At 37.3% G+C, this 12,840-nt stretch overlaps 1 protein-coding gene and 1 long non-coding RNA gene across 3 annotated transcripts in view; one reads left to right on the top strand and one right to left on the bottom strand.

Moving 5' to 3' along the window:
• The window catches only part of LOC135966538 (uncharacterized), a 73,318-nt gene that overhangs the window by 1,419 nt on the left and 59,059 nt on the right, over positions 1-12,840 (top strand). The gene's annotated exons all lie outside the window — the stretch shown is intronic.
• TANK (TRAF family member associated NFKB activator) overlaps positions 1-12,840 on the bottom strand; it is a 105,431-nt gene that overhangs the window by 77,939 nt on the left and 14,652 nt on the right. Inside the window, exon 2 of one of the 2 annotated variants that reach the window (XM_065525562.1) lies at positions 2,092-2,204. The exons of the other annotated variant lie outside the window; for it this stretch is intronic. The gene's annotated coding sequence lies outside the window, so the exon portion shown is untranslated. The remainder of the gene's footprint in view (positions 1-2,091; positions 2,205-12,840) is intronic. 2 annotated transcript variants of the gene reach the window in all.

Raw genomic sequence — 12,840 nt, 5'->3', positions numbered from 1 at the left:
TTAATCAGGTTGTTTTCCAAATGTTGAGTTTTAAGTGTTTTTGTATTTTTTGATAACAGTCCTTTATCAGATATGTCTTTTGCAAAAATTTTCTCCTTGTTTGTGGCTTGTCTTTTTACTCTCTTGACAATATCTTTTGCAAAGCAGAAATTCTTAATTTTGATGAAGTCCAGTTTATTCAGCACTGCTTGAGTGAATTAAATAAGCTGGTTTGAAGATTTCTGATTGAAATAGTGGAATTTAGTAATATACTCAGAATCTAAAGCTGAATGCATAGGCATTTTGAAATACGGAGGTGCTAAAAACTTTGAATAAGGAAATAAGCTAGATATACACATTTCTTAAATATATGTTTTTCTCTTTCCACTTCCATGATGTTGTAGTCTTGAAGAGAAGTGGCTGCATAATTCCCCTATATGTGAAATATGCATAAATGCTGGTAGAATTACTTTCTAAACAATGCTAAAATGGTATCAAACATTTTCCTTTTCCTATAATGATGACTTTTTAAGAATTCACATACAATATGTTTTATGAAGGTTAGAAATTAAGTTGAGATATTTATTTGAGGAATAATCTTTTAAAATAATGACATAATTTTATTAAAATTTTCCTTCACTCATATTATTATATACCTCAAGTTAGTGAGCAGTGATGTAGCATTGGAGGTTGGGTATGGTGGCATGAAAATGGGGAACTGGCCGGGTGTGGTGCTCACACATATAATCCTAACACTTTGGGAGGCCAAGGGCAGAGGATCACTTGAGCTCAGGAATTTCAGACCAGCCTGGGCAACATAGTGAGACCACATCTCTATTTAATAATAATAATCATAATTAATTAATTATTAAAATAAAATGGAGGAATTGCAGGCCTTTGAAAGATATTTTAGAACCTGGATGGGCGCAGTGGCTCACGCCTGTCATCCCAGCACTTCGGGAGGCCAACGCGGGCTGATCACTTGAGGTCAGGAGTTTGGGACCAGCCTGGCCAACATGGTGAAAACCCGTTTCTGCTAAAAATACAAAAATTAGCCAGGTGTGGTGGTGCACACCTGTAATCCCAGCTATACAGGAGGCTGAGGCAGGCAGATCACTTGAACCCAGAAGGCAGAGATTTCAGTGAGCCGAGATCATGCCACTGCACTGCAGCCTGGGCAACAGAGAGAGACTGTGTCTCAAAAATATTTTGAATCCTAGTTTTAAAACTGCTTAATAATTTATTGAGAATTCTGAATATAAATCTAAGGACAAAGAAACCTGCCAATATAAACACTTACTACGACTTGGAATGTCAGGTATGTTCTCAGTCAAATCTTTGATGTGAAATATCACTATTAATGGAATCTGGTTGACTTCTGATTTACGATGACATCTGGACTGGCTGTTTATATTGCAGACTCTCCAACTAAAATGCTTATGAAAAATCAGGAAAACTTGAGAACTCAAATGGCCTTGGAACACAGATTGACAATGAGGGCCACTGTGTATGGTTGAGCAGGCTGTGCTCACTTGCAAAGCCTTGCCTCCTTCAGCCTGTGTCTTCTCAGAGAGGTGCTTTTTCTAACTCACAGAAAAGTACCATAAGAGCAGCTATAACCCTATTGACAAGCACCCTAGTTCCAGAATTTGATAGGATATTGCACTTATTGCAAGAAGTGTGAAGCTGAAATGGACATGTACTTTTTTGTTGGAAGGCAAGCAAAGGTGTTGGTATGGAAGGATAGTAAGGAAGCTACCAGCCTTACCACCCCTACTAGTAACTCAACTGTTATGCTTGGTGGCTAAGAAGTATTTTACACCTCTTTGCCCTAATCTCTCCCATTAGCTTCTCTCTGTGTGACCCATTTGGAGCTATGGAGAATACCAGCAATAACCCAAAGGGAGTGGATAGGTGTGATGCTCTGTATCCAAGCTTGGGAAACTAATAATGAAAGGGGTTGGGCAGACAGAACTGGGTGTTTGATTCTCTGGGGGTTTAGTTTTTCATATGTGGTTCTTATGAAGAAAAAGACAAATCATTGTTTCCGATTAACTAGGAATTCTTATCTTTATAATAAAGTAAGTACCTATTAAAGGTAAAGAATCTTACCTCAGCCAAAGACCTGCAGTGACAAAGTTGATAAATGTCAGCTTCAAGCCAAAAGGTTAGCTGTTGACTGTGCATGTCTATATGTCTTCCAGCTCAACATCTATGCTGAAAAACTAATAGCATCAGACAGAAAATGAGAAGAGCCAAGAACCAAAATCCACACATTCAGGTAGTAAGGTTGACACAAGGCTTAGAACAAGTAACTACAAGAGAAAGCACCCCTTGAAAAGATTATGCTGTCTGAAAGAGAGTCTTCAAAATGCAAAGAAAGTGAATACTTTGGAAAATGATTTACTAGATGCAGAAGTATATGGAGAGAATCTGCTTTGTATTTTCTATGCAAAAAGAGATGAAATATATGATAAGCTATTAGACTAAGATAAGGAGAGAACTAGAGACAAGGTGAAATAAAACCAAAGTTGGATAAGTTAAGGCTGCAAGGACACAGAACAACATGCAATGGCAATTCACATATAATTTGGACATAATCAAAGATGGAATCAGTATTGCAGAATAATAAATCAATGATTAGAGTAAAAGCTTGAAAAACTCTTTCAAAATATGAATGGAAAGTACAAATAGGTGACAACCATTAAAGGAAATGGTAGAAAGATTATGCCCCAGCTTCTTCCTGAAGAAGAGATTAGGGTAAATAGAACAGAGACGGCAACCACAGATATATCAGAAGCTATCTGAAGTAATACTTTGAACCAATACAATACTTCCTAAAAATGAAAAGGACTCAATGTGTTTTGAAATATATTAATGACCTATCTTGTTAAAAATTTCAATATTAAATGCTCTATCAATTCATTAATTTAATCAGTGAATATTTTGGTAATATTTGCTATGTGCTAAGAATTAGGGATAGAAAGATCACTAAGACACAGTCCTACCTTAAAAGAACTGGTGTCTATAGTGGGTGACATACATAGAAGAATCAGGCAATTATTATACAATGTGGTATTATGATTTTACATTAGGGGTAATATATAGTACTCTGAAAACACATTGGAAAGGCCATAGTCCAGTCTTGAGAGGGCAAGGGAAGGCTTCTGGTATCTAAGGTATGAAAAAAGTTCAACAAAAATCCAGGTGGCAAAAAAAAAATTAATTAATTGCAAAAAAAGAAAAACTTATTTTCAGCATTCAACTTCAAAAGCTGAATAGAATAACATCTACAGTTGCCTGGGGAAGATTTGACCTATAGCGTCTGCCTACTCAAGTTATCATTTATTCAAGAAAGGAAAACAAAGACACCTTTGTTTTCTTAGAATATCTGAGAAAAGGTATTCTCAGATACCTCAAGGTTCAAATATCATACCACCCATTTTCTGAAACAATTGAAGATATACTTCCCTTATTGAAGAAGGAGTCAAAATTAAAAACTCAAGAAAGGTGAAATTTTGATATAAAATAAATATTAGAAAACATTTGAAATAATTTAAACATAGATCCATTAAAAACATGTTGCAATTACAAAGCAATGGAAAAATGAAATTTTTGACACATAAGATACAAATTATTACCTAATAAATAATTTAATAATAATATGGTCACAACTTTCTGATTACAGCAACAAATATGCAAGTGGGTGGGAGAGAGGTGGCAGGAAGTAAATGTGTTCTGCTATTTTACTCATTTTCTCATCTATATATAGAAATAAGAAAATTACAGGATCTCATTCTAAGTATAATAATTGAAGATGTATCATTTTAGGTTTTTTTACTGTGAAGATAAATAACTACAAGTAGAATTTTAAAGTGTACGCTTGTTTTTGGCTGCGCATGGTGGCTCACACCTGTAATCCCGTCACTTTGGGAGGCCAAGGCAGGTGGATCACTTGAGGCCAGGAGTTCAAGACCAGCCTGGCCAACATGGAGAAAATTTGTCTCTACTAAAAGTAAAAAAATTAGCCAAGTGTTGTGGTACATGTCTGTAATCCCGGCTACTCAGGAGGCTGAGGCACAGAATCATTTGCACCTGGGAGGTGGAGGTTGCAGTGAGCTGAGATGGCACCACTGCACTCTAGCCTGGGCAAAAGAGTGAGACTGTCTCAAAAAAAAAAAGTATATGCTTAATTTTTACGTTAATAGAGGAAGAAAGAAATGAAAACATTGTCCACATAATAAAGATTTAAACATCTTAATTCCCAACATTCAATCAGTCACCCAATCAGGTACATCATGTGAGTACTCCTCTGCAGTATTTCTTGCATGCTTACACTCTATGTCCCTATTGCCACTATCTATCTCCATTCCTACCCCTTGTTCAAGCCACCATCAACTCATAGTTACTATGCTAGCCTCCTAATTGTTTGCCTTACTTTCTCCCTTGTCAGATTCTATGTTGTTATGTTTCTTTACCACCTACAACCGTTAAATGTCTACCCCTCACCTTTAGGATAAAATCCAAACTCTTAATCCTGGAATGAGACATCTTCCTAACTCTCCAGACTTATGTCCTGCTTCTTCCTGGGGATTTTGGGCTTCTTTTAATACCTTAAATGATCACTTTTTTGTCCTTTTCAGGTATTTGCTGCTTTCCTCAGCCTAGAACATGTTTTGCTCATATTTTACCTGGTCTGTTGAGTCCTCTACTGAAAGATCTGATTCTAAGCTAGGCCACACTTGATTTCCTTTATAGGGTGACTATGGGCTCAGCTGTGGGCTTCTATTTCACCGTGTCCTTTCCTCTTTATGACGTGCATTATGCTTGAAATTTCAAGATACATATTTGGATGTTTTTAACCTTAGGGTGGCCATTATGACTGATGTTAAAGAAACTTACACTCACTAGGCAGAGTCCTAGGTTATCATTGCCCCCACAAAGGCAAACTACAGCTAAGAGAAGCTAAAGCATGATGATTATAAGTGAGAGTTCTGTGTTAAAGTTGCCTTGTTCATATGTTGGTATTGCCATTTACTAATCATATGACTTTACTAATCCTGTGCCTCAGTTTCTTCTCCTATCAAAGGTCGAGTGTACTTGTCCAACAAAATAATGTATGAACAAGACCTGGCCTACAGGAGGACTGCAGTAAATATTGGGTAATATAGAAAATTCCTGTAACTTAGTAGGTGGTTCTACATGCAGTTGATTTTTTTTTTTTTTTTTTTTTTTTTGAAGGATCTTGCTCTGTCACCCGGGCTGGAGTGCAGTGCATGATCTTGGCTCATTGCAGCCTTGACTTCCTGGGCTCATGTGATTCTCCCATCTTATGTTCCTGAATAGCTGGGACTACAGACGTGCACCATCATGCCTGGCTAATTTTTGTATTTTTTGTAGAGACAAGGTTCCGCCATGTTGCCCAGGCTGGTATTAAACTCCTGAGCTCAAGAAATCCACCTGCCTCTGCTTCCCAAAGTGCTGAGATTACAGGTGTGAAGTGGGATCACACCCAGACTGATTTTTAATTTAAATAAAAAGTCACAATTATCTCTTAAAATGTCTTTAAAAGTTCATACTGAGAAGGTCTATATATTGGACTTACTACAAAAGACTTTCAATCAGTTGCCTTAAATATGCCCAAAGAGCTAAAGAAAACCATGGACAAAGAACTAAAAGAAATCAGGAAAATGATTTATGAACAAAAGGAGAATATAGAAAAGTGATATAAATTATAAAACAGAACCAAATAGAAATTCTGGAGCTGAATGGCACAATAACAAATAGAAAATTAATTATAGGGGTTTAATAGCAGATTTCAGCAAGCAGAAGAAAGAGTCAGAGAATGTGATAAGATAATTAACATCAAGCTTACCTAATATACATTGTGGGAGTCCTGAAGGAAAAATGAGAGACATGAAGCAGAAAAAATATTTCAAGAAATAATGGCTGAAAACTTCCCAATTTGCTAAAAGTCTGAACCAGCTTATTCAAGTTGCTCAATGAACTCTAAGTAGAATGAAGTCAAAGAAATCCACACTGAAGCACATTATAATCAAATTATCCTTTAGTTCTTTGGGCATACTTACTCTTTTTCTAGTAAGTCTAACATCTAGACCTTCTCAGTGTGAATGTTTAAAGATATTTTAAGTGATAATTATGGCTAATTATTTAAATTAAAAATCAAATGCATGTAGAATCACCCACTAAATAACAGGAATCATTTATATTACCCAGTATTTATTGAGGTCCCTCTGCAGGTCAGGTGCTGTTCATATATTATTTCATTGTACAGATACTCTCAACTTTTGAGGCAGTTTTTGAACGGAGGATGAAGAGATAATATTGAAAACAGCAAGAAACAAGTGACACATTATGTGCAAGGAATCATCAATAAGATTAACAGCCAATTTTGCTTTGAAACTATGAAGGCCAGAAAATAGTAGAATGATATATATAAAGTGCTAGAAAAAAAGTGTAAACCAACAATTCTATAAATGGCAAGACTATCCTTCAAAAATAAAGAAGAAGGGGGTGAATAGGAACAGCTCCAGCCTCTAGCTCCCAGCGTGAGTGACACAGAAGGCAGGTGATTTCTGCATTTCCAACTGAGCTTTGAAGAGATTAGTGATTCTCCCAGCATGGAGGTTGAGATCTGAGAACAGACAGACTGCCTGCTCAAGTGGGTCCCTGACCCCTGAGTAGCCTAACTGCACTAGGGGCACACTGACACCTCACACCTCACACGATTGGGTACACCTCTGAGACGAAGCTTTCAGAGCAACAAACAGACAGCAACACTTGCTGTTCAGCAATATTCTCTCTTCTGCAGCCTTTGCTGCTGATACCCAGGAAAACAGGGTCTGGAGTGGACCTCAAGCAAACTCCAACAGACCTGCAACTGAGGGTCCTGACTGTCAGAAGGAAAACTAACAAACAGAAAGGACATCCACACCAAAACCCCATCTGTACATCACCATCATCAAAGACCAAAGGTAGACAAAACCACAAAGATGGGGAAAAAGCAGTGCAGAAAGGCTGGAAATTAAAAAAATCAGAGTGCCTCTCTCCCTCCAAAGGAACACAGCTCCTCGCCAGCAACGGAACAAAGCTGGACAGAGAATGACTTTGACGAGTTGAGAGAAAAAAGCTTCAGTCGATCAAAATTCTCAGAGCTGAAGGAGGAACTATGAACTCAGTGCAAATAAACTAAAAACCTTGAAAAAGATTTGATGAATGGATAACTAGAATAACCAATGCAGAGAAGTCCATAAATGACCTGATAGAGATGAAAACCATGACAGGAGAACTATGTGACAAATGCACAAGCTTCAGTAATCGACTCAATCAAATGGAAGAAAGAGTATCAGTGATTGAAGATCAAATGAATGAAACAAAGTGAGAAGTTTAGAGAAAAAAGAGTAAAAAGAAATGAACAAAGCCTCCAAGAAATATGGGATTATGTGAAAAGACCGAATCTACATCTGATTGGTGTACCTGAAAGTGACAGGGAGAATGGAACCAAGTTGGAAAACACTCTGCAGGGTATTATCCAGGAGAACTTCCCCAACCTAGTCAGGCAGGCCAACATTCAAATTCAGGAAATACAGAGAATGCCACAAAGATACTCCTCGAGAAGAGCAACTCCAAGACACATAATTGTCAGATTCACCAAAGTTGAAATGAGGGAAAAAATGTTAAGGGCAGCCAGGGAGAAAGGTCGAGTTACCCACAAAGGGAAGCCCATCAGACTAACAGCAGATCTCTCGGCAGAAACTCTCCAAGCCAGAAGAGAGTGGAGGCCAATATTCAACATTCTTAAAGAAAAGAATTTTCAACCCAGAATTTCATATCGGGCCAAACTAAGTTTCACCAGTGAAGGAGAAATAAAATCCTTTACAGACAAGCAAATGCTGAGAGATTTTGTCACCACCAGGCCTGCCCTACAAGAGATCCTGAAGGAAGCACTAAACATGGAAAGACACACATAGGCTCAAAATAAAGGGATGGAGGAAGATCTTCCAAGCAAATGGAAAACAAAAAAAGGCAGGGGTTGCCATCCTAGTCTCTGATAAAGCAGACTTTAAACCAACAAAGATCAAAAGAGACAAAGAAAGACGTTACATAATGGTAAAGGGATCAATTCAACAAGAAGAGCTAACTGTCCTAAATATATATGCACCCAATACAGGAGCACTCAGATTCATAAAGCAAGTCCTCAGAGACTTATAAAGTGACTTAGACTCCCACACAATAATAGTGGGAGACTTTAACACCCCACTGCCAACATTAGACAGATCAACGAGGCAAAAAGTTAACAAGGATATCCAGGAATTGAACTCAACTCTGCACCAAGTGGACCTAATAAACATCCACAGAACTCACCACCCCAAATCAACAGAATATACATTCTTCTCAGCACCACATTGCACTTATTCCAAAATTGACACATAGTTGGAAGTAAAGCGCTCCTCAGCAAATGTAAAAGAACAGAAATTATAACAAACTGTCTCTTAGACCACAGTGCAATCAAACTAGAACTCAGGATTAAGAAACTCACTCAAAACCACTCAACTACATGGAAACTGAACAACCTGCTCCTGAATGACCACTGGGTACATAACAAAATGAAGGCAGAAATAAAGATGTTCTTTGAAACCAATGAGAACAAAGATACAACATACCAGAATCCCTGGGACACATTTAAAGTAGTGTGTAGAGGGAAATTTATAGCACTAAATGCCCACAGGAGAAAGCAGGAAAGATCTATAATTGACACCCTAACATCACAATTAAAAGAACTAGAGAAGTAAGAGCAAACACATTCAAAAGCTAGCAGAAGGCAAGAAATAACTAAGATCAGAGCAGAACTGAAGAAGATAGAGACACACAAAACCCTTCAAAAAATAAATGAATCCAGGAGCTGGTTTTTTGAAAAGATCAACAAAATTGATAGACTGCTAGCAAGACTAATAAAGAAGAAAAGAGAGAAGAATCAAATAGAAGCAATAAAAAATGATAAAGGGGATATTACCACTGACCCCACAGAAATACAAAGTACCATCCAAGAATACTATAAACACCTCTATACAAATAAACTAGAAAACCTAGAAGAAATGGATAAATTCCTGGACACATACACTCTCCCAAGACTAAACCAACCAGGAAGAAGTTGAATCCCTGAATAGACCAATAGCAGGCTCTGAAATTGAGGCAATAATTAATAGCCTACCAACAAAAAAAAAAATACAGGACTAGACGGATTCACAGCCAAATTCTACCAGAGGTACAAGGAGGAGCTGGTACCATTCCTTCTGAAACTATTCCAATCAGTAGAAAAAGAGGGAATCCTCATTTTTTGAGGCCAACATCATCCTGATACCAAAGCCTGGCAGAGACACAACAAAAAAAGAGATTTTTAGACCAATATCCCTAATGAACATCAATGCAAAAATCCTCAATAAAATACTGGCAAACCAAATCCAGCAGCACATCAAAAAGCTTATCCACCATGATCAAGTGGGCTTCATCCCTGGGAAGCAAGGCTGGTTCAACATACACAAATCAATAAACGTAATCCAGCATATAAACAGAACCAAAGACAAAAACCACATGATTATCTCAATAGATGCAGAAAAGGCCTTTGACAAAATTCAACAGCCCTTCATGCTAAAAACTCTTAATAAATTTGGTATTGATGGAACATATCTCAAAATAATAAGAGCTATTTATGACAAACCTACAGCCAATATCATATTGAATGGGCAAAAACTGGAAGCATTCCCTTTGAAAACTGGCACAAGACAGGGATGCCCTCTCTCACCACTCCTACTCAACACAGTGTTGGAAGTTCTGGCCAGGGCAATCAGGCAAGAGAAATAAATCGAAGGGTATTCAATTAGGAAAAGAAGAAGTCAAATTGTCCCTGTTTGCAGGTGACATGACTGTATATTTAGAAAACCCCATCATCTCAGCCCAAAATCTCCTTAAGCTGATAAGCAACTTTAGCAATGTCTCAGGATACAAAATAAATGTGCAAAAGTCACAAACTTTCTTATACACCAATAACAGACAAACAGAGAGCCAAATCATGAATGAACTCCCATTCACAATTGCTTCAAAGAGAATAAAATACCTAGGAATCCAACTTACAAGGGATGTGAAGGACCTCTTCAAGGAGAACTACAAACCACTGCTCAGTGAAATAAAAGAGGACACAAACAAATGGAAGAACATTCCATGCTCATGGATAGGAAGAATCAATATTGTGAAAATGGCCATACTGCCCAAGGTAATTTATAGATTCAATGCCATCCCCATTAAACTACCAATGACTTTCTTCACAGAATTGGAAAAAGCTACTTTAAAGTTCATGTGGCCTGGGCTGGGCGACAGAGCGAGACTCCGTCTCAAAAAAAAAAAAAAAAAAAAAAAGTTCATGTGGAACCAAAAAAGAGCCCACATAGCCCAGACAGTCGTAACCCAAAAGAACAAAGCTGGAGGCATCACGCTACCTGACTGCAAACTATACTAGAAGGCTACAGTAACCAAAACAGCATGGTACTGGTACCAAAACAGAGATATAGACCAATGGAACAGAACAGAGCCCTCAGAAATAATACCACACATCTACAACCATCTGATCTTCGACAAACCTGACAAAAACAAGAAATGGGGAAAGAATTCCCTATTTAATAAATAGTGCTGGGAAAACTGACTAGCCATAAGTAGAAAGCTGAAACTGGATCCCTTCCTTACTCCTTATGCAAAAATTAATTCAAGATGGATTAGAGACTTAAATGTTAGACCTAAAACCATAAAAACGCTAGAAGAAAACCTAGGCAGTATCATTCAGGACATAGGCATGGGCAAGGACTTCATGTCTAAAACACCAAAAGCAATGGCAACAAAAGCCAAACTTGACAAATGGGATCTGATTAAACTAAAGAGCTTCTGCACAGCAAAAGAAACTACCATCAGAGTGAACAGGCAACCTACAGAATGGGAGAACATTTTTGCAATCTACTCATCTGACAAAGGGCTAATATCCAGAACCTACAAAGAACTCAAACAAATTTACAAGAAAAAAACAAACAACCCCATCAAAAAGTGGGTAAAGGATATGAACAGACACTTCTGAAAAGAAGAGATTTATGCAGCCAACAGACATGTGAAAAAATGCTTATCATCACTCGGCATCAGAGAAATGCAAATCAAAACCACAATGAGATACCATTTCACACCAGTTAGAATGGCAATCATTAAAAAGTCAGGAAACAACAGGTGCTAAGAGGATGTGGAGAAATAGGAACAGTTTTACACTGTTGGTGGGACTGTAAACTAGTTCAACCATTGTGGAAAACAGTGTGGCAATTCCTCAAGGATCTAGAACAAGAAATACCATTTGACCCAGCCATCCCGTTACTGGGTATATATCCAAAGGATTATAAATCATGCTGCTATAAAGACACATGCACATGTATGCTTATTGCGGCACTATTCACAATAGCAAAGACTTGGAATCAACCCAAATGTCCATCAATGACAGACTGGATTAAGAAAATGTGGCACGTATATACCATGGAATCCTATGCAGCCATAAAAAAGAATGAGTTCGTGTCCTTTGTAGGGACATGGATGCAGCTGGAAACCATCATTCTCAGCAAACTATCACAAGGACAAAAAACCAAACACTGTATGTTCTCACTCATAGGTGGGAACTGAACAATGAGATCACTTGGACACAGGAAGGGGAACATCACACAGCAGGGCCTATTGTGGGGTGGGGGGAGGGGGGAGGGGGAGGGATAGCATTAGGAGATATACCTAATGTAAATGACGAGTTAATGGGTGCAGCACACCAACATGGCACATGCATGCATATGTAACAAACCTGCACATTGTGCACATGTACCCTAGAACATAAAGTATAAAAAAAAAAGAAGAAAATTAAACATTTTGAGATAAACGAAAGCTGAAGGAGCTTGTTGTTAGTAGACTTACCCTAAAGAAATGATAAAGGAAGTCCTTCAGTCTGACTACTAGAAGATAATTTGAGGCCATACAAGGAAATAAAGAACTTCAGTAAAAACAACTACATAGGTAAATATATTAAAGCTAGGATAATTGTATTTTGGTTTGTAAGTCCTCTCTTTATTTCCTATATGATTTAAAAGACAAATGCTTAAAAATAATTATAAATCTGGCACACAACTTATAAATATATAATTTGTGACAACAACATGTAAGGGGTGATTAAGCTGATAAGTAGTAGAGTTTCTGTATGTTACTGAAACTAAGTTGGTATCAGTTAAAATTAGGTTGTTATAAATTTAGGTTGTTAATTGTAATTCACATGGCAATGACTAAGAAAATATGTTTTAAAAATCACAAAAGAAAATGAAAAGGGAATAAAATGGTATACCACTAATAATAAGCTAAATACAAAATAAAACAGTATTGGAGGAAGTGAGAAACAGAGAAATGGTATAGAACATGCAGAAATCAAATAGCAAAATGGCAGAAGTAAGACCTTCCAGGTCAGTGATTACTTTAAATGTAGATGTATTAACCACTTCACTCAAAAGGCAGAGCTTGGCAGAATGGATAATACAACGTGATCAAATGATCAAACCATATGCTATCTGCAAAGGACTTACTTTAGATGCAAAGACCAACAGATTAAAGTGAAATTATGGAAAAAGATTTTTTCATGCAAATAGTAACCACAAGAGAGATTGTGGCTATACTAATATTAGAGAAAATAGACTTTAAGTAAAAAACTGTTACAGGAGACAAAGAAGGGTATTATATATTGACAAAAAGATAATTCATCAAGAAGATATAGCAATTATACACATA

This window comes from Macaca fascicularis, chromosome 12, assembly GCF_037993035.2.
Source record: "Macaca fascicularis isolate 582-1 chromosome 12, T2T-MFA8v1.1".
Classification (NCBI taxonomy): domain Eukaryota; kingdom Metazoa; phylum Chordata; class Mammalia; order Primates; family Cercopithecidae; genus Macaca; species Macaca fascicularis.
Note: the sequence above shows the minus strand (reverse complement) of the source record. Positions and strands in the feature narration are given on the sequence as shown.